The 23,840-nt window shown below is 47.1% G+C and overlaps 1 pseudogene; it reads right to left on the minus strand.

The window, feature by feature from the left end:
• Positions 1-22,234: 22,234 nt before the first annotated feature.
• Positions 22,235-23,081, minus strand: LOC129066332 (proline-rich protein 19-like; annotated as a pseudogene).
• Positions 23,082-23,840: the final 759 nt, after the last annotated feature.

Here is a 23,840-nt window from a genome sequence, read left to right on the forward strand (position 1 = left end):
AAGTGGAGCCCTGGCTGGTCTGGCCCAGTGGGCGGGGCGTCATCCCACAAACCAAAACGACGCTGGTTGGATTCTGGGTCAGGGCACTTGCCTGGGTGGCAGGCCAGGTCCCCGGTTGGGGGCGTGCAGGAGGCGACCGATGTTTCTCTCCCTTTCTTCCTCTCTCCCTTCTCCTATTTCTAAAAATAAATAAAACCTTTTAAAAAATAAAAAGAAAGTGGACCTCCCACAAAAATAAGGGAGAAAGGCGGATGCCTGCGCCTCCCCGGAAGGCCGGCTTTCACGTGGCTCTGGGCTGGAACGCAGTCTCCCATGTCATCATATCTAATAATCAAAATGACAGCCACAATGACAAAAATAACAAACCTAAGGTAGAACGTTATTGAAATTCATGTAGGGAGAGAAAGGAGGGACCCAGCATCTCATAGTTCAGACTGAGGTTCTCAGCAACTTAACCACAGCTCCTGTTGTTGAATTTTGCTAGGACCACCGCCGATGCCCTTCCCAGCCTTCACCGTGTCGTCTTCTCTGCTTCTTCCCCTTCTGCTCTTTTTAGGCCCATCCTCTGTATTCCCTCTTCTCCTCTGATCTCTGCCTCAGCCCCTCAGTGCTTCTCTCTCTCTCTCTCATTGGTAGTTTTGCATTTTCATCTATCAACGTGCTCAACAGGAAGAATTTCAGGGTCCACTCCTCTAAGAAGGTTCATGGCGGTGGGAGGGAATGTCCCTCCTAATGATGTAGCACATTTCCCCTGGCCACGCTTGTAGCAGCGTTAAGGTCAGCGGAAAGGTGGTCCACATGCCGAGCCTGTTATCTCTAACCTGCCCTTGGCCTTAACCAACAAGTTCAGTATAGAGGACTCCGATCTCCACTTTCCCCCTCTTCTTTGGAGACAGTGTTAACACCAAAGCACCAGCTATACATGGGGAAACAGAGATGCTAACATTCTCTCTGCTCGCGAGGAATTCAATTCTTACTGATCCAGGCCGAGAAGGGCCGAGAAGTCCTTTTAAACAGATACTGATTGGAAAGTGGAGGGTCTGATGGCCACATTCACCTGGCTGCCCAAAGGGACTTCATCTTCTTTTCTACAATCTCTGATGGGCACCAAAAATGAGGACTATCCTCCAAGAGCTTGTCCTTGTCACTTTTAGTGTTGTTGTTTAATTTCTTAAACCATCTCCAAAGAGGTGTACTGTTTTATCACACACACACTGACACGTATGTGGTATAAATGAGGGCGCTCATGTCCTTAAATGGGTGCCGGTCACCACTGTCCGCAGGAACCAAGGCGAGCCTGGGAGCAGACGGTAAGATGAGCCCTGGGCAGGCAGAGTGCATCGGAGACCCGGGGAAGGCCGTGCCTCTGGGGAGCCATGCAAGGTCCCTAGCCCTGCACGCAGCTAACAGGGCGCCCACGCCCCTGTCGGCACTCACGGTGTCCTTCCGCGCCCGCCACAGGAACACGGGGCCTGATCTCATCGCCGCTTCATTTTTGCGAATACGAGCCACGATGTCCACGTCATCACTGGTGCACCATTCACCTCCACGTGGCTTCTTAGGTGGCCTTTTAGGGCCCTATCTTTCATGCCTCTACAATTGTTGGAAGCCCTTTCGTGTGCTTTCTATAACCCAAAAGTTGTGATAATGAAATTCCCTGTATCCTCATCCATTTCTCCAAGCATTTCCTTCATACTTTGCTCTGAAAGTACCTGGACCTTAGCTGAGGGTGCTGCTTTCCCCGCTGCCCTCCAGAGAACACCTGCTTTCTCTCCCCTCACCAGCCCCTCATTCCCCTTCCCCTGAGAAGGGAAGCAGCACCTCCTGGGTCCCGCGGCTGGGTTCCGACCATTCTTCCTCTCTCCCTAAAAGTCTCGGGCTTCGCGTCTCACATCATCAGGATATAGTATGTCCTGCCTCTTTTTTATTACATCACCTATGGCTGCTGGGACATTGCCCCTTTGCCCTGAGGACCGCGTTTTCTTGCCAGAAATAAATCTCTGCTACTTCCTGGTAATGTCCACATCCATGCAAATGATCTATTTAATGCTCTGGCCTCTCAGTCCTTGATATGTTCCCCACTCTCTTCCCCCAGCTACCCTTGACCTTATCTTTATAAATAACTGCAATCCCCATAATCTCAAAGACGCGACTCTCTGACCAGCTATCCCTCCAGCTCTCTCCGAACAGCCCCGCCGCGTCAGCCCCGAGACATCTCCAGACTTTCAAATCCTCGGTCCTCTCGCCAGTTCATCTTTCCTTTTCCGGCTTAAACTCCCCTGCCAGTCATACCACTTCCCAGCAAATGTTCTCAACTCCCTCCCCTGTCTTCCTCCAACTCTCTCCTTTGGTTGTACCTTTGGACATGTTAATTTCAACTCTCTGCAACCAAAGGGGGCTAAAAAATACACAATTATGCTACCTTGTCTCGCTTTTAAAAACATGCTCTCTAACCTCAAGTGGGCTCTGGTAGTTGCCTGGCACTCACACTATATTCCTTTTCTCCACTTACTTAACCACTCTACCAAAATTACTATTTCTATTCTCTCCTCCACCAGAAGGAAATTTCAGCAAGCTCCCCCCATATCTACCTGCAGACCTCCATCCTTGTCCAGATGCTGTGCTTAACCTCCTGGTACTGCACATGGAAAATCTTTTTGTCCTTTTCTTTGGCAACATACACATCTGTGTATAACTATGCTATTATTTCTCCCAGCTTAATAACAAATCCAATGAATATTATGCTTTTCTCCTTCCCTTTACAGCAAAACCCCTTTGAAGTGTTGTCTTACACACTGTTTCTGATTTCATTCCTCTTACTCACTTGAACCTACTCAAACAGGTTTTGGCCTCCACCTTTCCATTAGAAATATTCTTAGAAAAGTCACCAAGAAACTCCACATTGCTAACCACGAGCTTAGTCCTCCTCTGATTTGACCTGTCCATAGGTGATGAATTAAAGTTAGAAGTATTGATATAAATTCATACTTTTAAACATATAGAAACAGATCCAGAAATTGCTATATATGGATGCGTGTGTATATATGTGCGTGTGTTAATGTGCACATATACAAGCATGTATTTCCTAGCTCTGTTGGCTGAAAGAGTCGAAAAGCAGTGACACCTCTGTAGCAATTGGTGTACTAAAAACCCAGGTTTTGTTTCTAAATACCATCCTCTCTTAGAAACCAAGGCTCCTTCTGAGATCGAAGTGGACAGAGCCGCCTCCTGCTCCTCCGCCTGGGGCATTCTGTCCCATCCACGCTGGCCTCGGAGCTGATGGTAGGGCCTGCCCCGCACCGCTCTGATCTGTGTTCTGTCCCTGGAATGTTCTTCCCGAGGTACCTATGCTGTTCACTTCCTTACCTTCTTTCTACCTTAAATCAAAAGTGATCTTCCCAGGGAGACCCAAAATTTAAACCCCTGACATTTCCTCCCACTTTCTCCATAGCACTTACTCTCCAACACCATGTGTATTTAACTTATTTTTTTTTTTTTACATTATATCTGTTTCCTCTTTAGAACATAACACAGAGAAAGGTAGGAACGTCTGCCTTTTTTTTTTTTTTTTTTTTTTACTGTACTGTATCCTCAGAGCTAAGAACAAGGCCGGGTACATAGTCAGAGCTCATAAAATATTTATTGTTGAGTAAATGGTATCCACGCGATCGATGACCCCAAGTGAGAAGCAAGGCCAACTGGCTCTCCAGCTCTCAGGCGTCTGAGTCCAGGGCCTGGCCACAATAGTAGAGTCATTTTAGGAAAAAAAATAATGAATTATATTTCATAATATTGTAACTTTAATTGTATATACAGATATTGAGGGAAATAGTTGAATAAACCACTGAAAACCTTAGACCAGTGGCACAGTCGTTGGCAGGATGTAAGCATAAGGTCGCACCTGCCGCTGGGAGGCTTCATTGCCAAAGCTCCTGCTGCTGGTCTGGCGGCTGCTAGATACTGCTTCTCCGTGTATGAGCCACGGGTGATCTTTCTAATTCCACTAAGCTGCTGAAGCTAATAACATAAAGGGCTTTTTGCCTCTCTAGCACCCCTGTTGATGTGGAGGTGTTTTTCTATGTTCTCTTGCACTAAATCTTCCTGTTTCCTAATTATGCAGAGGATGGAAAACCAAAAGCAAAGAGCATTCATGCCCAGCCCCTATTGGAATGGAGGGGAGGGGTAGTTTCCAAACTATTTCTATTTTTAAAATAGAGTTAGTGAGTAGAAAGCCTCTTTAATTTCAATCTTTCTATATTATTTGTCATTTAAAAGTGACTTGGAAACAGTTAGAAAAGAGAAAAATTCTGAGTATTGTCGGTGGTGGTGGACCATTTGTTAGTTTTTAATTGTTGTACAACTTACAGAAGAATGGACTAGATTTTAAAAACCAAATATAAATAATGGTTTGGGCCTGAGAGAGGCTTAATGATAACTCAGTAATTTAGTCTTATTGTCTCATTGATAAATAAGGAAATAGAGGTAAAAATAGCCATTTAAGGTCAAATAGGTAGAAAGTGGCAGATTGGGTTTTAATTCAGGTCCGATTCCATTATCTAAGCACTTTTGAATATGTTATTGCCATAAAGGAGAATTGTTATTCCCCTGAAGAGTAATACCAATAATTCCAAACTATCATTATTAAAAAAACTTTTATGTCTTTTTAAACATTTCATTTGAATTCTAGACGCATATATTCTCAAGACTGAAATTCTCTGGAGTCATCTAAGCCGCAGCCTTGGCTCTTACTGACCAACTGAGTGGTAGGGATCTTTGTCATTATGTCCAAAGTAGGTTTCAGCATAAATGTAATTATTAGAATAGTCCTTTGTTTTGATATAAGTTTTATGTCTCTAAGACTTTTGAGCTGTGGTCTTTAGAACCAAGACATGTCTAGTTCATCAAAAGTATATTCCAATTCTCTCATAGATTGACCTTCTTCTAGAGTGTAGGGTCAGAACAGAACACAATATCATGAAACCCCACTCTCATATATTTGGGGAGGGAACTGGTCCAAAAATTCAAATAGTGGTATCACCCGCGGAATGGAAAACCCACCAGGAGCCTGCCTTCCAAGGGGCTTGTGATCCGGCTCCACCCGCGTCCCTGCTGTGCTTTGGTGCCACCTGGTGGTAGATGTTATGTGGCCGATACGGTGATGTGTGTGCACTGTATGTTCAGCTGATCAGTACAAAAATAGAATTAAACGTTTAACAATGACACACATAAGTGATTATAACAAAGTGCAATAATTTCAAAGAAGAATAAGGACATTAATAAACAGAGGATAAAACAAAAATTTTAATTGAGAACAGAAGTGACGGAGAGCCTGTTTGAGGAAGTAACATTTAAACACACATGATTATAGGGATCAGTCTCACATGCAGTTAAAGGAAAGGCAAACAGTAGGCACAAAGACACTCGGGAATACAGAAACGGTATATTTTTTAAAAATCTGCAAGGAACCCAGTCAAGCTGACAAGCTGTTAATAGGAGGAAAAACGATGGGAGAATTGGCCAGAAGGCTTAACTTACAGGTCTCGAAGAGATCGGAGGTTTAAGGTTGGAGCTGATAAGATCAGAGTGCAGGCAGGAGCAAAAGGAAGGACACAGATAGGAGGTTATTGAAATGCCCAGGGCAGCGGGGCTGGAGGCTTGAGCTGGAGCCATAAGAACAGCTAAAGTCCGACACAGGGCTGGTTTGTTGGGGTTGTGCTTTGTCTTGAGTTCATCTCTCTCTCTCTCTCTCTCTCTCTCTCTCTCTCTCCCCCCCCCTCTCTCTCTCATATTCTCCAGAGGATATGTTTATTGATTTTAGAGAAAGAGGGAGGGAGCGGGAAGAGAGAAAGAGAGAAACTTCAATCGGTTGTCTTCCATAAGCGTCTTGACCAAAGATCAAACCCGCAACCCAGGTATGTGCCCTGCTGAGGGGTCAAACCTACAACCTTTTGGTGTACAGGGACAGCGCTCCAACCAACAGAGCCACCTGGCCAGAGCTAGTCCCTTTTTACACATATGTGGTTTATGAACATGCCCTGCATTTTTGAATGAGGAAGCAGCATTGGTTGAACTAAAACCAAAGTTGTGTTTGGTTTTCCTAGGCAGCTTCCTGGAGATAGCTAAGTTGCAACTGCATGCACGAAAATCCTAGCGTGATTTGTGCCCCCTTAGGAAACAGAGTACTCCGGGCACACTGTCCTCACCGGGCAGCTCCAGCTCATTAGTACAGGAAAGCAACAAGCATCGGTCCTACAAATGTACTGCTATCTGGTCAGCCCTGTGATTTATTCATTAAGAACTATTTTTAAAACAAATGACCATGAAGATATTTCTTCTAACCAACTGTGGGACCTTCAAGCAGATGCTGAAGGAGACAGCAGGCCGGGGGCTGTTCCGTCAGGGCGCCTGCCCAGCCCCCGGGGGTGTGAGCGGGGCAGTCCCACAGGGCCCGTGGGCCTGGGTGGGTGCGAACGCCGCGCTGCCTCCAGCCCGGCCTCCGTCCCAGTCCAGCGCTCAGGCCGGCAGCCCGTGTAGCCGCCTGCTGCCTCGGCTCGGCATCTGCAGCGTGAGGATAAAAATAGAGCCCATGTCACAGGGTCGCTGGGCGAAGAAATGAGTAACACAAGGAAGGTGTCTGAAGAGCGCCTGGCATAGAGGGGATGTTAAAAATACATTAGATTTTAAGTTTGTGAAAGATCAGTAAGAAGTTGTTTATTAGATACTTGGAAAGTAACATTGTCACCCACAAGAGGGTTATTATATGTTTAGAGGGAGAATAAAAGTGCAGGATTTCTACTTTTCTATCTGCTACTTGGACATGAATCATCCTGGAAATACTTTCTCACCAACTTGAGTACCCAAAAATCAAAGATCAGCAAAAGGATAAATTAAGGGGAAAATGAAAGGAATGTCTCAGGTTCCCACCTACATCCCTTTTTTCTATTAAGAATCGGAAGGGAGAGGCTCTTGGAAGATGTTTTCTATTTCCCAGAAAAGGGAAATATGTTGGAATTACCTCTGTACTTAAGAGCATGTTGACATACATACATACAATACATACATACATACATACAATAATCAGTATATTGTAAATAAGGAAGGAAATATATGTGACTAAACTTACATGTAAATAAAGACAGACACTCTTCACAACACTTTCTCTTAGAAGATTTAAGAGACGCCAAAAAATAGTCTTGTCTGGATAACTGAGCTGGATTGTCAATAGCAGTCTGCAAGAGTAATATTTTCCAAGATGCCACTATGATTTTCTTTTTGAACCCAGCAGACCACTTTGGCAATGGCCGAAACATTCAGGAATAACTTAACGACGTAGCCAGATGTGCCTCAGAGAATCCGCTGTCTGGCCAAACCGCCAAGCCCTGCAGGAAGGGAGGATGAGCTCAGCAGGTAGAAAAAACTCCGTCATGCCCTGACGTGTGCAAGGGACAGGACTGTGGCTCGATGGCATAGGCTTGGTTGCCGACTGAGTTTAAACCTGCCTTGTAAAGAAGCCAGAGCCTGCCGTGCTTCAGCAAGATGACAGCGAGGCCTTCTGAAAGCGCGTCCTGGCACCCGAAAGCACGCGAGTGGTTTCGCGTTCCAGCGGAGCCGCATCCACCCCCGGGCACCCTGTCCTCACGGGGCAGCTCCCGCTCATTAGTACAGGAAAGCAACAAGCTTCGGTCCTGCAAATGTACCGCTATCTGGTCAGCCCTGTGATTTGTTCATTAAGAACTATTTTTAAAACAAATGACCATGAAGATATTTCTTCAAAGAAGAGCTAGTTTAACCTTACATTAGCAGGGAACACTTTCTCTGTTTCAGTCTCTCCCCCCGACCCCTCCCCATTCTCGGCTCTTCTTCTCTCCCCATTCCCCACCCCCCACTCCCACCAGGCTGGATGCTGGTGGGAAGATTCATTCTCTGCTGTACCAGGTTCCACAAGAAGTTCCTTTCCCTGTAGGTTTCCCACAGCCTCAGCTGATTTCTGTCCTGCAGCAGCCTTATCAGATGAGCATCTCAGAGGATTGGGGCCCAGAGGCACAAAGGGAGCCACTTGAACTGTTGATGCCAGTAAGACCCTACCTGTCAACAGAGTGGGACAGGGCAGGGCTATCCTGGGGGAGGGGCAAGATGGAGGTTCTGGGGCAACACACCTGCTTGTAAGTATCTCCGGCACTTGAGCGAGACAGGGTGACAGTCAGGGCTGTGACTCTGACTAGTGGCTGCTCCTTGCCATGTATGCACCAAGGTAAGAAAGTGACCACGTCAGAAGTGTTAACTCCCAACTCCGGTCAATGGAGGAAAGCCCTGAGGCCTGCAGCGAAGCGTTGGAAGGACTCTCGCGCCCTGGGGTGAGAGGGCCAACGAGTTTAAAGCTCCCTCCCAGGCGCCAGTGGGTTTATTAGCAGAATTACAAAGACCGTTGGGCCTTCAGCGTGAATGTCAGAGCCCTGCTGAAGGACTGGGATCCTGCGATGTGGGATGAGAAGGCGCCGATGGCTGGGGTGGAGAAGGTGACTCCCAGAGCCACCCGGACGTGCGAAGCCAGCAGAGGGGTCCCCCTCCTGCTGCTATAAGATAAGCGCCCTCTCTGTATTGTGCCTGCAGATCATTTGAAGGCCTCATGCGAGGTGGGACCTTGAAAGGTGATTCAGGCTCTTCCCAAGCTTGGCCCCAACTTCCCTCAACGCTTCTAAACTACTAGCTCAGTTCAGTCTCAGTGTGGCCCGAGCTGGGAAGTATGAGCCCTGCTTTGGCGGGAAATGGGTTATTCATAAAAAACCCCAAAGCAGCATGCTGGGTCCTGGATGAGGGTGGCTAATGATTTTGGGTGTCCTAGCAGTGACACCTCTGCTTATCCCTAATAGGCTGCTAACATAGCTCCTTGAAGTTGGGAAAAAAATGATAGATGGAAAAGCTGGAAATCCACGGGTGAATATGGAGGAGGGCCTCGGAGAAGCAGTCAGTCATGTGGGAATGGATTTATCACACAATATCAGACGCAGAGGAGACCGCCTTGCGCTCTGACCACAGGAATCTGCTAAGGAGGGAGAACCTGCGTGGTTGAGAGGCCAGGCTGGTCTGGGACCCTCCATTTAAGAAAAGACAGGTTCCCTGAAATGCCTGCACCCTTTATATTGTGCTTCCACTCTCCCGTCCCCCCAGTCCTCCTCCCTAGAGGCCCGTGAGCATTTCCCCAGGCAGCGTACAGTCTCTGGGGAGAGGGGAAGCTCACACCTCTGCGGGCAGTTGGATACAGGGGCTGAGGTAACTGGAATACTGGGCACAAAACCATTTTCCCGGCTCCCCTGTCAGAGGGCAGAGGCTGTGATAGTGCCTTGGCTCACAGTTGTCTCGCAGGAAGGCCTCTGTGTCATTTTCCTGGTTGCTGAGCAGCATTGCTCACACACTTAGACACACTTGGTGGCTGGCAGTGCCCTCACGCTGGTTGGCTGGCTTGTGGAGCAAGATCCAGAAGGGAGGAAGGGCCAGGCGGAGGCTCTGGAGTTTGCTGAGTCTGTCCAAGATAACAAGTCAGAAGCCGTGCATCATCCTGTGTAGAACCGCAGCGATCAGTGCTGCCCTCAGAGGTGCAAAGGGCTGCGAGTTCCCGTTATAGCCCCACCTGACCTGCCCGTCTGGCTCCTGCAGAAGTACGGTGAGTTACGGCCGGTGATACACACCCATTTATTGGCTACCATGGAAAGCTGTCACCTTTGCATGGGGCTTCTGGGTAAGTTCAGGCTACATTACAAGCCCTGCTGCTACACGGCCCTTGTGTTGTGGCAGAGCCCATGGCGCCAGAGTTTTCTGGAGAAGAATGCCATGTACCTTTTCTTCAAGCTCCAAGAGAAGAGTTTCAGCCCACAAAGTTTATACTTTTGGAGCAAGACACTGCCATCTGCAACAGAGAATTAGTCATCATTTAAAAATCAGTTCTTAGTGTTATTGGATGCTCCCACTAACTGAGCCACCAGGCTGGGGCTTCAGTTTATTTTTTCACTGGATAGCAGATCTTCAGGATCATTATTCTGGAAGATGTGGGGATATGGTGAAAATTGTGGTTAAAGGCAACAAAAATAGGAAAGAGTGGGGCATGAAAATGCAGTCATACGTCGGCTTCAGAACTCGTCGCATATTGATGACAAAAAAATGTTTCGGCGCTGGGCACTTGCTGGCCACTGGCCGCACTTGCTAGAACTTGTATGAGTCATGGCAACGCCCCGCAAGAGTAAACGCTTGGTAGTTCGTCCAGCACTCATCGGTACTTGCCGGTTTCGGCACTCGTGACAAGATCCGGAATGAATTAACATGAGTGCCAAGGTGCCACTGTGGTCTGCATCGCATTGCAGAGAACCTGCTGCAGAGTGGCTGGGTCAACCACAGCGACGTAGTGACAGCCACGGTTTCCAGAATTATGAATGACGGCAGTACTTTCCTGGAATCTGGACCGTCGTGTCAGGTGGTGACTTCTAATTCAAAAGTCTGGTAACAGGCTCTGTCCCCCTAGTTCTTATCTGAAGGGTCTGTAAAAGCCTACTCCCCTATGGTGGAGCCTTTGCTGCTTGAAATATCTACATGGGTTTCTATTTCCTGCACTAAACTCTGATTAATATGGTCTTGGATCCAATACACACATACCACCTATGTATGTGTGTATATAGAGCAACATTCTGACAGATTTGGAATCCCAGCTGTAACATTTAATGGCTGTGTGATTGTGGGTGAATTACATTTTTTTCACTATACTTCAATTTTGTTTTGTTTTGCCTGTAAATGGGAATTATAATATTATCTATCCCAGGATTTTATTTTCTTTTTCTTATTTTGTTCTAGTTAAATGAATAAATATACATAATGTCTTTAGAAAATATCTAGAACATAGCCCTGGCTGGTGAGGCTTGGTTGGAGTGTCGCCTGTAAACTGAAAGGTCATGGGGTTGATACCCAGGCAGGGCACATAACTAGGTTGTAGGATCGATCCCTGATCTGGATGCGTAGGGGAGGGGAGGCTATGGATCAGCGTTTTCTCTCACATCCATGTTTCGCTCCCTCTCTCTCTCCCTCCCTTCCCCTGTCTCTAAAATTAATAAATATGTCCTTAGGTGAGTATAAACAAAAGAAAATGCCTGGAACATATTAAACAGAACATCACACTCCAAAAGATAGCAAACATTTTCTTTTTCTGCACACATAAAACAGTCACAAAAAAAATATTCATTTGTTTCAGTTTGGTATTTTAAAATGATTTAAAATTTTAAAAAAATTTTAAAAAGCAATTTTTACACTATGGTATCACAAGGGGAGCAACTGCAAGAAGCAGCTCTCCCTCCCTGTATTTGGGAAAAGAAAGTAAAGAGGTGGAAATTGGTATAAATTAGAAGCTTGAAGGAGGGGCCCATGAAGCTGAAACCCAGATCTCTGAGGAAGGCCCTGCAATTGACCCTTGAACCACACGGGCGTTAGGGACACCAACACCCCCCGACCCCGCCACACACACACACACAGTCAAAAATCCACCTATCACTTTGGACTCCCCCCAGACTCACCTACAAAGAGTCTACTGTTGACTGGAAGCCTTACTGATACTGTCAAGAGTTGATTAACACAAGAGTTGTATGTTATGTGCATTATATACTGCATTCTTATATATAATCATATATATAACATTCCCATTATGCTGCTAAGTGAAATAAGGTACTTCACGAAAGACAAATATGATTTCACCTGTAAGAGTAACCTAATGAAGAAAAACTAACGAGCACAACAGAACCAGAGGCATGGAAACGCAGAGCAGTCTGACAGCTGCCAGAGGAGGGGTGGAATAGGGAAGAAAAAGGGGAAGGATCTAGTCAAGGAACATGTAGGAATGACCTACGGACGTGGACAACAGTGTGAGAACTCATTGTGGGAGCAGGGCTGGTAGGGCACCGGAGGGCACTGGGGGAAAAATTGGGACAACTGTAATAAACAACAATCAAATAATTTTCAATAAAGAAAAAACAGCCAAACCTGTAAAATGTTTATGAGTTTATTTCAGCCACAATGACAAATGTTGGGCAGCAAACTCTCAAAGGATTGAGAAAATGCTCCAGAGACTGCAGTTCTGCAGCTGAATTTATACATAGACTCAAAGGAGGGGACTTAAGTGGGGGAGAGGGGTTACATGAAATCCACGGGTGGTAGATTAGGGCGGGGGGAGAAAGCAAAACGGAGAAATCTCCAGAATTGGATAAAAAATAGAGTGGAGAGACACATATTTCTCTGACATCGGTGGGTACAGGAAAGTTAACCTTTAACACTTACCGCACACAGGGATGGTATGGGGAACAAGGAAACAATGAGAGCTCTGTGGCCTCCTGCCCCGGGGGCTCTGGGAGAGGAGGGGGCCCTGACATTCCAAAGACACGTTTTCATCCTGGATGCGAAAAGCCAGCGCTGACTGACTCAGTTCAGCTGAAGACTGACCTTTGTCAGGAAAGCTGCGGGCCCAGGGCTTGACTGCTTGCCACGGTCTGCTTCTAAGCTGGGAATTTTTACGTTCCGACCCTCACGCTCTGCGCTTACTGGGATCTCTGAGTGTGTGAGGCCACCACGCAGGCCCCCCACCCCCGAGGGCGTCAGGTTCAGTACGTGGCCCCCTTTCGTGCACAGTGTCCACTTCCGGCTCACCGTCACTCTCCTTTTCTCTGCGAGTTAATGACCCTGCAAATGCAGGCGTGGTTCCAGCTGACTACGTACAACGTGCAGACAAGTCTGACATACGATTTATACACGACAGCACCAAGGAGGAGGAGGCGGGGCACAGGGGGAACCCCCTAGAAGGGGGCACGTTTCCCAAACCCTCCGCCGCCACCCACCGCGTCTCTCACCTACCCTCCCCGTGCAGCTGCTCGCCTCCCTTTCTACTGCTGTGGGGTCAAGTTTGCCTTACGATTGACCTCCTTTTCCACGCTCTGCCACAGATTATCACGATGATGGCTACACATATTGAACTTGAGGTTGTCATTGAGCATAACAAGGCAGGTGTGACCGTTTACTCTGTCTGAGTAAAGGAGGTGGTGGCTTGTTCTAGTTGAAAAGTACATAGTAGATTAAGAAATACATTTGTGTATTTCAATCCTTTTCAAAATTCCTTTTCGTTCTTCACTCCTCCACAGGCATCATGTTTCTCAGGCACAGATTTGATCGTTGCGGAAGGGGTCCGGGAGGAAGACAGAGTCGACGTCCAGCACTCGATGTCCGGAGTGGGGTTTTTGAGCAAATAACATAAAAATAGGCATAAAAGACAGGCTTTGTTGAGAAGAGGATTTCCCAAGCAGATCTGAGGCCCAGCGTAGTTGATTGGGTCATAGAATTTCATCATAAGCCAAACACAGAACAAAACAGGAGTAAAGAAAGGGCGGTTCTTGTCCCACAGAGAAGAGAGTGAGAGACTGCCCAAGTCACCTGGGACTGGGAGAAGAAGGACACAGTCTCTCCCATGCCCTGTGCCCTGACCGCCCTTGCCCAGGCTGGTCCCAGGAATCATGGGAATGTGTATGAGACACTTTCTGCAGAAAGTGGCAAACAGGGTAGCTTTCACCTTGCTCTCTCTCCAGAGCCCTGGTAGACCACCCGCGGGCTGAGGCCTCCCCACCATGAGGGAGGTGACAGGCTGGGGGGACAGGTGACTAGAAAGACCCAAGGCCCTTTGACTGGCTCCCCAGGGCAAAGTCTGAGACAAGGATGGCACAGGACTAGCCTGGGGAAGCCCTGCGCCACGCCTCCGGGGCGGCAAAGTGTTCCCTGTACCCTGAGTCTACCCGGGAGAGGAAAGGGAAAGGGAGGAAGGGCCTGGAGGAAGTTTAATTTGGGATTAAGAGAATCTTAATGCAGTAGAGATTTTAATCGGAAAGCACTGCTCAAAACGAAAGATAATGAGCTACTGTTAAAATTCCCCTCCAATCCAGTGCCCGTGTCTCCTTGTGGAGAGTTTAGAAAAGGAGCCTTGCCTTCTTTGGACATCTGTATAGTCTATGTGTGAATTTAATAGCATGATAATATCTGTTTATTTAAAAGAGCTTGACGATAGTAGCCATATGCACATAATTATATATAATCTAAGTCACAGACATTTTGGAGACATAGAACTCCAAATAGGGAATTCTAGGGATTATAATATTTCAATATTTCCATAAATTATTTGGTAGTGTTGATATAATAAGAAATCATTTGCTACAATAATATTTAAATAGGTTTGCTCATTTATTTTATATAAGATTATGCAATTTGCAGTATTTTGTTGATATTATAAGGCACTGATTCTTTCATTACAGAGCTGGATTCATTTTAGAGAAAAAGTAATGAAATTTATCTTAAGACTCAATAAAAGCCCAATATTGATAGAATAGGTGGATACATGTCTAACTTATCAGCAATAAAATAGTCCCCGTTATAGTCAGAAAGTTTGTCACTTGTTCTATTTCCTTACATTGTATATTGTCATTCAGTTTGCATTCCTACGTTTTGTTTCAAGCCTAGGAATTGACTAGCTATATTTAAAAGGAAACAATAAAATGTTCATATAAATTATCATTTTAATATAATTGCTACCATATAATTTATTTTCCAATTTTAATATAGAATAATCTGACTTTTAACATTACTTTACCTGCCTCAGACACTAATTAAAATCCTTGGACTGAAGCTGCATTCCACTAAATATCTGTTACAACGTGTCTGTAGAAATGTCTGCTCTCTGTGTATAACATTCTCAGGAAACTGGAAACTTAATCGTCAAGTTTCATATAATTCTGTTAATACACTCAGAAAAAAATAAGGAAAATTTTCAACTATGGTCCTGAAATAGCTGACAAAAATTCTGCCAGTTTGGAGTATCTACTGGCTGGTACTATCCATAGAGCTTTTGTTTTAGCGCCAAAATCAAAGATTCCATTTTAAAAATAAAATAAATAGAACGTCTGGGCCACTGGTTGGCAACATTGGATTCATGGGTTTTGTGCTGCTGTGTCATCAAATATAAAAATTTATGTCTTCACTTTTTTAGGTTCCTATCTTTTACTAAGAATTTCTTCACCTCTCCTGGAGCTCCATTTAATTGGAGATGCCATATTTTCCCAACCTTCGCTTTGCTGCAGTGTTATTGTTCAATTTCTTACTATGACTTGGTTGCTTCAGCGCATCTGTTCTTGACCAGGTAATTTTTTTCTGCGTGCGCCCTGAGGGTGAGTGCACTGGCTCACGTTTTCGGAGCACCTGCCCAGGGCCAGGCCTTGTCTGTGCCGCAGGTACACAGTAACTACTCCCCACGGAGGGAGGGGCGTTACTGATAGGCCTTTACTCCAGAGGAAGAAGCTGAGCACGAAAGGTCGATGTAACTTGTCCAAGGTCACAGGGCTGGCAAGTGAAAGAGCTGGGCTTTGATTACGTGTGGTCTGACTTCAAAGCACACTTACTAGTCTTTCAGGGAAAGTTCTGTTAGAGGTGTCAGGAATGTATCGTGGACTCTCTTACGACACATGGCATAAAATCTCAGAGTGGCCTTCAGACAAGGCTGGTCCAGACGCTTACGTGGCAGCGGGCCCATGGCTGCCCTCCTCGTGGCTGCGTCCTCCCCATCCTCAGGCTCCGCCGCCTGGCCAGCAGCAGGTTTCAGGAGGTTAAATGTACTTAAATGGATGAGATTGGACATTTGTCTGATCCAGTCCTTCGGTGGGTGGTAATAACTAATCTTTTAAAAAGTGGTTTAATGTGCTATGCATTGTACCTCTTCTTGCAATTTTCTGAGGCTATAAAATCCAAGAGCGGGAAATTTCTATTGGATGAAGGTGAGCTCTATTGACATTCTTTAGCTAAATAAATGTGATTGCTGAGAACTGTGTTTAGTGAAACAAGTTTGGAAGTTACAAGAATTTGAAGCAACAACACGTACTTGGTTAAAGTTCTGCGTATAACAGAAGTGTCATTGGGGAAAGGGACTTATTTTTTAAATATGTTTAAAGGTCATCATTGCCTAATGGAGGGGGGACTCCGTATCATGTAAATCTCAATCTATTGTACATACTCAATATACACTCCATGTCACATTTCTTTCGTTTTCTAAAACCAACCTCAGTCCATTTCGGGGCCTCCATTTGGTGTGAACAGCAAGAAATGAAACCGAAGACACTGCTGGGGTGCGTGCTACCCCCACCCCCCGCCCCATCATTCTCTCAAATCCCAGGGTGTGTGCAGCCTCAAACATCTAGGATGCTGCTGCAGTTACAGGTCTCGAAGTTTGCTTGGATTCCGCCGTCATTCCTCAAGCGCAGTCCCTTCAGGTCTAGTGGCTCCTCGTGTCTCTTCTCCTGGTGCTCCAGGTCTTATGGAGGCTGGAGCCACAGTATCTAGGGTCCAGGGTCCCTGAGGGGCCACGACCTAGGGGGACTCACGGGGATCCGCAAATCTCGGTCCCCTTCACAGGCTCTAGAAATGTCATCTCTTTCATTATTTGGCCCCAAAGGACTTCCTCCCTCTCTCCCCTCATCTGCCGGGCCAGCCGAAAGATCCCATCCAAGAGCTAACCCTTGTACAAACTAGGAGGAGCTGTTGTCGCCCTCAAGATCTCTGCTTCCAGTTTTGCCAACATCCAGGAGCAGGGAAATCCACACAAACGGCCTGGCTCCCAGCTTCAAATACGAGGGAGAGTCTCAGGTAAGGTAAGCACGTTATTATCTCAAAATATTGTTCTGTTTTCGTATCTAACCAGGGACTGCAGCTTGAATCACAGACGGCGTTCCCTCTGACAAAATACGTCACGCGCCCCCAGACTCACATCACGCCGCGTGGTCCTGAAGTCCGGCTGACGAAATGGGTCCGGGCGCACGAGCTCGTGCTGATGCCCGCGAGGATGCCCGCAGGTCCCACGCAGCCGCCAGGCGAAGGAATGCGGTAGGAGGATCAGCAGGGCATGCAGCATAAATAGACTGAAAACCTGCGGGAGAGCAGATGCAAGTGTCAGGCAGCAACGCCTGCCGCGGGGACACGGGAGCCAGGCCCGGGCGCCGCGTCCCCACAGTGCGCGGCGCCGAGGCTGTGGGCGCTGGGAGGGACTTCGAGCTCCTGGAGCTCAGGAGTCACCGCCTCTGTTCCGTGGGTCCACACAGGGGCGTGGAGGTGGCTTCTGGAAATGTTGGGTTGGAATTCCGCTAAAAATAGTGGGTTTGTTGTGGTTTTGTTTTGTCTTTGCTCTTTTAACACCGTAATAAAAAACAGCAAGTGAACCGAAAAGTGCTATGTTGTGAAGGGCTACCGAATGGGTGCGTGACTTAACACTGAGCTTGACACCCTAACTTCCACGTCAGCTGTGACTCTCGGGTGGCCCATCTGGTGGAACGTGCGTGGAAACCTGTGAGGTCACTGCCCTCCCCCGCGCAACGCCGCCAGAGGTTTCCAGTCCCCGCCTGGGTGGGAGCCTCACCCTGGCCCGAGGCTGCTCGGGGCGCGCCCTCGGCCTGCGACCTCCTCTGCCCCGCGTCCCCCGGGCTCCCACCCCTCAGCCGGCGCCCTCCGCGCGCCCCCGGACACACCACGCGGGCTCCCAGCTGCCTGCTCGCCCTCCCCGCCGACCTCACTGTGCTGCATCCTCACCTCCTTCAAGGGTTTGCTCCTGTGCCATCTTCTGAATGAGACCCTTCCCGATCACCAAAATTAAGAATTGCCTTCCTGTCTCTTCGTTCCTAACCCCCTTCCCTGACTTACGTTTCACAGATTTGTCTCACCATCTTACAAACTGTTATTGTTTTATTTTATTGCCCGCCATCAGCTAGTGCGCCTCCTTCTTGAAAGGAGGGCAAGAGAACTTGGCTTAATTTGAGGATGAAATCACAGACTCCCTAGAACAGCGCCACCTAGAGGTGGGGCTTACAAAAGCTTTGTTGGGTAAAAGAATAGGGGTCAAGATGATCCGTGGGATAAGAGAGCAAATACCACCTGAGAGACAAGAGCAAGTGCTCAGATTTTTCTTTATATAGTTGTCTCTGTGGATGTGTATGTTTTAAGGCTGAAAGTGTTAAAACATAAACAGCTTTAGCTCTTACTCCAAACTGTTGTTGGAGCTTCCTGTACAGATACAGATGTATATGTGTAGAGAAAAATTTGATCACTTGTTTCAATATATGCATATATTTAAGAATCATATTCAAATATAGGAAATATTTATTAAGCACCTGCTGCGTTTCTAATCTTCTACTGGGCACGTTCATCTTATTTAACTCACTTGATTCACAAAACTACCCATGAAGAGGTAAAGGTAGTTTGACAGCAGTTAAACCCTGAAAACGGGGGCATTTTAGAAGTCTCCACCCACTCATCATCACTGGAAGGGTCTGATAGGTTCTTTTGAAGGCAGAATGTCCACACATTTGAATATACTCTTCTTCTTACTGTGGGTCGACAGCCGTCAAATATAAGTGGCACAAAATGTGTCACACATGGATGAATATCCAGGAACATGTCTAATCCAGTCTATGGGCAAGTGAGGGATTTTGAAGAGTAATTTTTCTTCCACCCAATTTTCAGCTTATTTTCTAATCTTTTAAAAATGTAACTTCAGATTTCACTGACATTAAACTCATCGTGGATGAGTAGCCTTGTTTTTGCTTGAACTGCAGAATAAAGCTTCAATGGTCATATCTGTGCACATACTTGAATATTGTGTTAAGGCCCCCGGCAAAAAGAAGGTGGTGGTTTGGCATCACTCTCTTTATAACCCAAGCTGCCTGCCATTGGCTCGCCTCCGACTGCAGCAACGAGCTCGTCTGCTCCGCGCCTGCTCCTCAGGGCCCAGCTGTCAGTGGGGCAGTGACCGGAAAACACCCACAGTAATCAAACAGACACAGCTTTCTCTCTCGTGTGAAAGGGCTGGTGCTTCTTGTCTGATTGCTATTTTTGATCAAGAGCTTACTTTTGATGTTCTAAGTAAAATTTAAAAAGGTCTACTTTAACATTTGGATTAGTTTAATTTCAGTGTCCTTCGAATGCAGGGTGAGCTGTAAAAACTGCTATTATTTATAACTACTTATCTGCTTGAAACAGGATTTTATCTTTGAAATCATCTAGCCAAAAAAAATTCTATGAGGCTGGTGGGCTGAATCTTCTCTAGGACTGTAATTGTCATCTACTATCCCCAATATAAAAATCATCCTTATTCTTTCCCTGGCTGGTGTGTCAGTCGATTGAGCACTGGCCTGCAAACCGAAAGGTTGCTAGTTCATTCCTAGTCAGGGCTCATGCCTGGTGTGCGGGCCAGGTCCCAGGTTGGGGGTATATGAGAGGCAACCGTTATCTCTCACACATTCTTGTTTCTCTCTCTCACATTCTCCCTTTCTTCCCCTCACTCTAAAAGTAAATAAAATCTTTAAAAAAATAAAATAAAAGCTTTATTTAAAAAAATAATAAAATCATCGTTAATCTTTCAACGTGTCACATTCATCAAAGCAGCTTCATTGTTCCTGTTTGTTTGAATTTTTTAGTGAACAATTATTAATAGTTTTAAATAACTTTAAATAAATATGTATTTGTTTTAAGCAAAACAGTTTAGTATAATTTTTTTCTTTTTTTCTTTTTAAATGTTCTGTCATTGAAAATAGTGTGAAAATCCCTGTTGTTGCCCAGGGAATGGTGAACTCCTTTTTAAAAGGGCCAAATACTAAATGTTTCAGGCTTTGCAAGCCAAGAGGCAATATTGAAGATATTATGGTGGTACATATATAATGTTTAAAATATAACAATTTAAAATGTAAAAATCCCTCTTAATTTGGATGCCACCACAAAAGAAGAGGAAGAAGAAGGAGAAGGAGGAGGAGGGGGAAGGGGGAAGGGGAGAAGGGAGAGAAGGAGGAGGGGAAAGGAGGGGGAAGGAGGGGGGAACAGGGAGGGGAGAGAAAGGGGAGGAGGAGAAGAATAATGCCAGGGGCTGGATTCGGCCTACTGGCTGCCATCGACCAAGCTCTGCCCTGGCCCAGTGTGCCTTTTTTCTAGGCGAAGAAGCGCTTAGCAGCACCCAGGGACTGAGGCAGCGCTGAGAGAAGGGCATGAGCTTGTGTGGCGGGCCTCTTGGTGTCTGACTCTGCTGGGTTGTCAATAAAAACTTAAGAAGACAAGAGGCCCAGAAACAAATATCAGAAGTCCCCAAACTATGGATGAAGCTGAAACCAAACAGAAAATGACCACCTAAACACTCACTGCAGAAAATAGCCACATTTCCCTGCATTTTTCTTTTCCTGTGTTCTACCCCCCCTGTCTCCCCACACAAACACAAAAACAAAAAAAAAACACCCCTGTTTGAATGCAAAGGAAAATTTCCAATAATTCATATATAATTTTAGTTTTGGTCAAGAAAGCGGCATAGGAGTAGGTAAATGCAGTACCTGAAAAAGTTAGAAATGTTTATGGAGGAGTCCTGAGGATCCCACTTTGAGAAACTTGACCTAGGGGCAAAGTTTTAGTTCCTTGAAGGTGTCAGGTCCAGCCGGCTCCTAGATGCCTGTAAGGTTTGATCCGACTCTGAGGGCCCTGCCATGTCCCGGAGTCCCAGCTCTGTGCTGCTCATCCTAGACCCCTGATTTTAATCTGATTCGGATGGCGCTGCCGCTATTCCTGCCTGCTTCCTGTGAGGCAGACCCGGGAAGCGCAGTGTGGGAAAAAGTGCGGTGCAGGATGGAGGGTGCGGTAAGCAGGAGCCCGGGGCAGGTCCGAGAGTGCGCGCTGCACCCCCAGGGCCTGCTGGGCAGCCCCTCGGCCCCGCCTCCCCTACAATCCGTGTGCCCGGTGGGGGGATGAAGCAGCAAGCCCTGCGGAGACTCGCTCCCCCAGGATCCTGGCTCACACTTGCTCCGGTTCCTCTGCCGAGGCCCATCTACTAGTCCTGGTCCAGCCCAGTCAGGACACAGCGTGAGGCCACGGGGCCCAGGGAGAGGAAGCATCATCGCTGCCCTCACACTCACGTTTTCCACCTGGAACCATATTCTGAGAGCAATTGCCAAACAACGGCCCCTTGTTTCGTGTATAGCATACCTTTTTCAATTAGTTCACCATTTTATTTGGAGTTTGCGTTCTGTCTATTCCTAGGGCTCCAATTGGCTTCAAAAGGCAGATAACTGCACCTTCCACTTCGTTGGTTGGCAATATTACCTTTTTTCCTCACTAAACTTTATGACACTCCAAGTCTAGAATTAGTTCATTGACACTCTTTCTTTGGCACAATAATAAAAAACGGTCAGAGCCTTATAACAGTGTGCTGTCCTGCAGTTTGTTTTCGTAGAAACGAAAAGTGTGCTCCCAAATTTGTTAGATACCAATTTGTTACAAGACACAAGTTAGAAGCAGAAACATCAATGGTTTAAATCCTGTCTATCTCAGAAGATTCCTCCCCGCGTTCCCAGCGCGCCCCACGGGCCCCCTAGAAGGCGGGCGGTGTGGGTCTCAGAGGGCGGAGGCAGTAACAGGCCTGTGAACGCGCCGAAGCTTCAGAGGCCACATTCCAGGACCACCACTGCCATGGCCTCCCAGACTCCAGACGCCAGAGCCCCAGGGTCCCCCGGAGCAGGACATCCTAACGCTCCACTGCCCCTTCTACAAAGCTGTGCTCTGTCCAGGAGAAGAAAAAGATGAAAGAAGAGATTTCTTAGACCAGTGTTCTCCAATGTATATGCATATACATATATATACATACATACATATTATATGTGTATGTATCAGCATGAAAAATATTTGTATATTGATTCATAAGAAAGCAGCACAGTAAATCCTGTAAACATCCTGAAATCCAGTTGTCTCTTTGCTATTCAAATGTAAGCTTTAAGAAGAGGGGGAATTGGACATATTTCAAAAATAAAATATTTTATTAAGATTAATTTTAGCAATTTTTACTTTTTAAAATGTGTCTATTAGAAGCATTTTAATAACCTATGTGATTTTTATATTTCTTCTTTTTTTCCAGGAGGACCGTGAAGCAGGTACTTTATTTAAGTGATGGGAATGCAGCCGCTAGCCCAGCATTTGCCCACTTAGTACAGTCTCACAGGCAGAAAGGACCAGGCCTCTGGGCTGCTCTGGGCCACCCCCGGGAGGGGCTGGGCTGTGGGAGAGGCAGGCTGGGACTCCAGTCCAGGACAGAGGTTGGGGCAACAAGGGGGACGGCTGCTGAGGCAGGGGCCGCAGGGCCGGTGAGGGGACGTGTGGCCACCAGCTAGATGCTTTTCAGCGGGTCAAATGTTCTTGGGGGGCCCCAGGGCACTGCAGATAGAGAAGACAACAAAGGCGATGTCGGGGGCAAGGATCTTTCAGTAGAGGCAGGCTCACTCCGTGTGTGGGGGAGTGCGGGAGGTGTGAGGCTCAGCAAAGGCGAGAATTCCTTTGTCCCCTGTCTCCTCCTCTGCCTTCCTTCCCCTGGGGCCTGCTCAGGGCTATTGATCCTTCCCTCCGGGTCCCCAGGCATGGCAGCCCCGGAGCAGCAGGGTAAGTAAGGTCAGGCACACAGCCACAGCAGGCCTAGAAGGTACCCACGGCGCCATTCTGGCCTCTTGCATTAAGTTCCTCCTGGGGAAAGCCTGTGGCAGAATCAACTGGCACTGCAGCTCCCCCAGCAGCTGCCCCAAGCCAGGGAGCTCTGGGGCACAGGGTGGGCCTGGGCCCAAGTCTCCAGGCACTTGGTTCTCCTTGCCCGTTGACAGTGGGGCTGCTTCTCGGACCCTACCTGGGCTTGGTGAAAGCTTGGTGGGTAGTGTCAGGGTGCCTGGCTCCACGGACCCACTCCTCCGCAGCCACGCCACGTCCAGAGATTTCACCTCAGGGCCGAAGAGACCCCAGTGCTCCTGGCTTAGGTGGCCCTGGGTTATGACCATGGTATTGGGCGTAGCAGGGACCACAGGATCGTGGAGGTCCAGGGGTGGATTCCAATTGGCCACGGGAGGGTCCTGATGGGCCAATGGTTGGTGGCTGCCCACTGGGGCCTAATGATGCTCTCGCCTGGTCTTCCGAGGGCGGACTCAACCAGGTTTCTCAGTCCTCTGGGGGGCTGGTCCCTGTGGGTCCATAGTGTCCTGTAGGACAAAGAAAGGGCAACAGTGGAGCTATCAGGGACTAGGCGTGATTATTATATTTCTTTTCAACAGCAGTGATCTGTAGGGCAGAAAGAGTTGTGGAATTAACAGAGGTTGAAAATTAAAGAGGAAGGTAATGCATGCGGTTTTCACTTTTCTAAGAGAAAATACTGAATTGGAGCTTATTAATATTTTATGTGACTAGTGAAAGGAGAAAATTAAAATAAAAACCTTGTTAGAGTAAATTCAGATGGGCGATGAAGCGCTCTCTGATGGTTTTGCAGCATCCTGTCTAATCATGGTCTATGACGACTTAAAAAGGAAAAAAAGCCTGACATCATAAACAGCGCCTCTTTATTTGTAAAAGCTTGACTGGGCATTTCAGCCATGTCTGAGAGACTGCCCTCGGAACCCGGGAGGTGGGAGAACTGGGAGGTATAATGCGGACATGGTCAGCTCTCGACCCTTTCTGAGGCCGCAGCGGGGGCCTCTTTCTCTTCTTCTCCAAGCACGTTGACGGTGCGCACGCGTGGGCCGTCTCTCAGTCGGAGAAATCTGTAGGCAATAAAAACTGAATGTGTGCTGATCTTAAATACAATATTTTCTTTAAACTCTTTTTTATGGAGAACCTCAAATCTATCCAAGTATTATCCCCCAGCCCCGACAGCCACCCAAGCCCTGTGCACAGGCCCCGCCCACATTGCACCCACCTACCACCTCCCTCAACCCTCAAACACCATCCCAGTTAATCTC

This window comes from Pteronotus mesoamericanus, unplaced genomic scaffold (genome assembly GCF_021234165.1).
Source record: "Pteronotus mesoamericanus isolate MK-2021 breed Mesoamerican mustached bat unplaced genomic scaffold, CSHL_Meso_final contig_2, whole genome shotgun sequence".
Classification (NCBI taxonomy): Eukaryota; Metazoa; Chordata; class Mammalia; order Chiroptera; family Mormoopidae; genus Pteronotus; species Pteronotus mesoamericanus.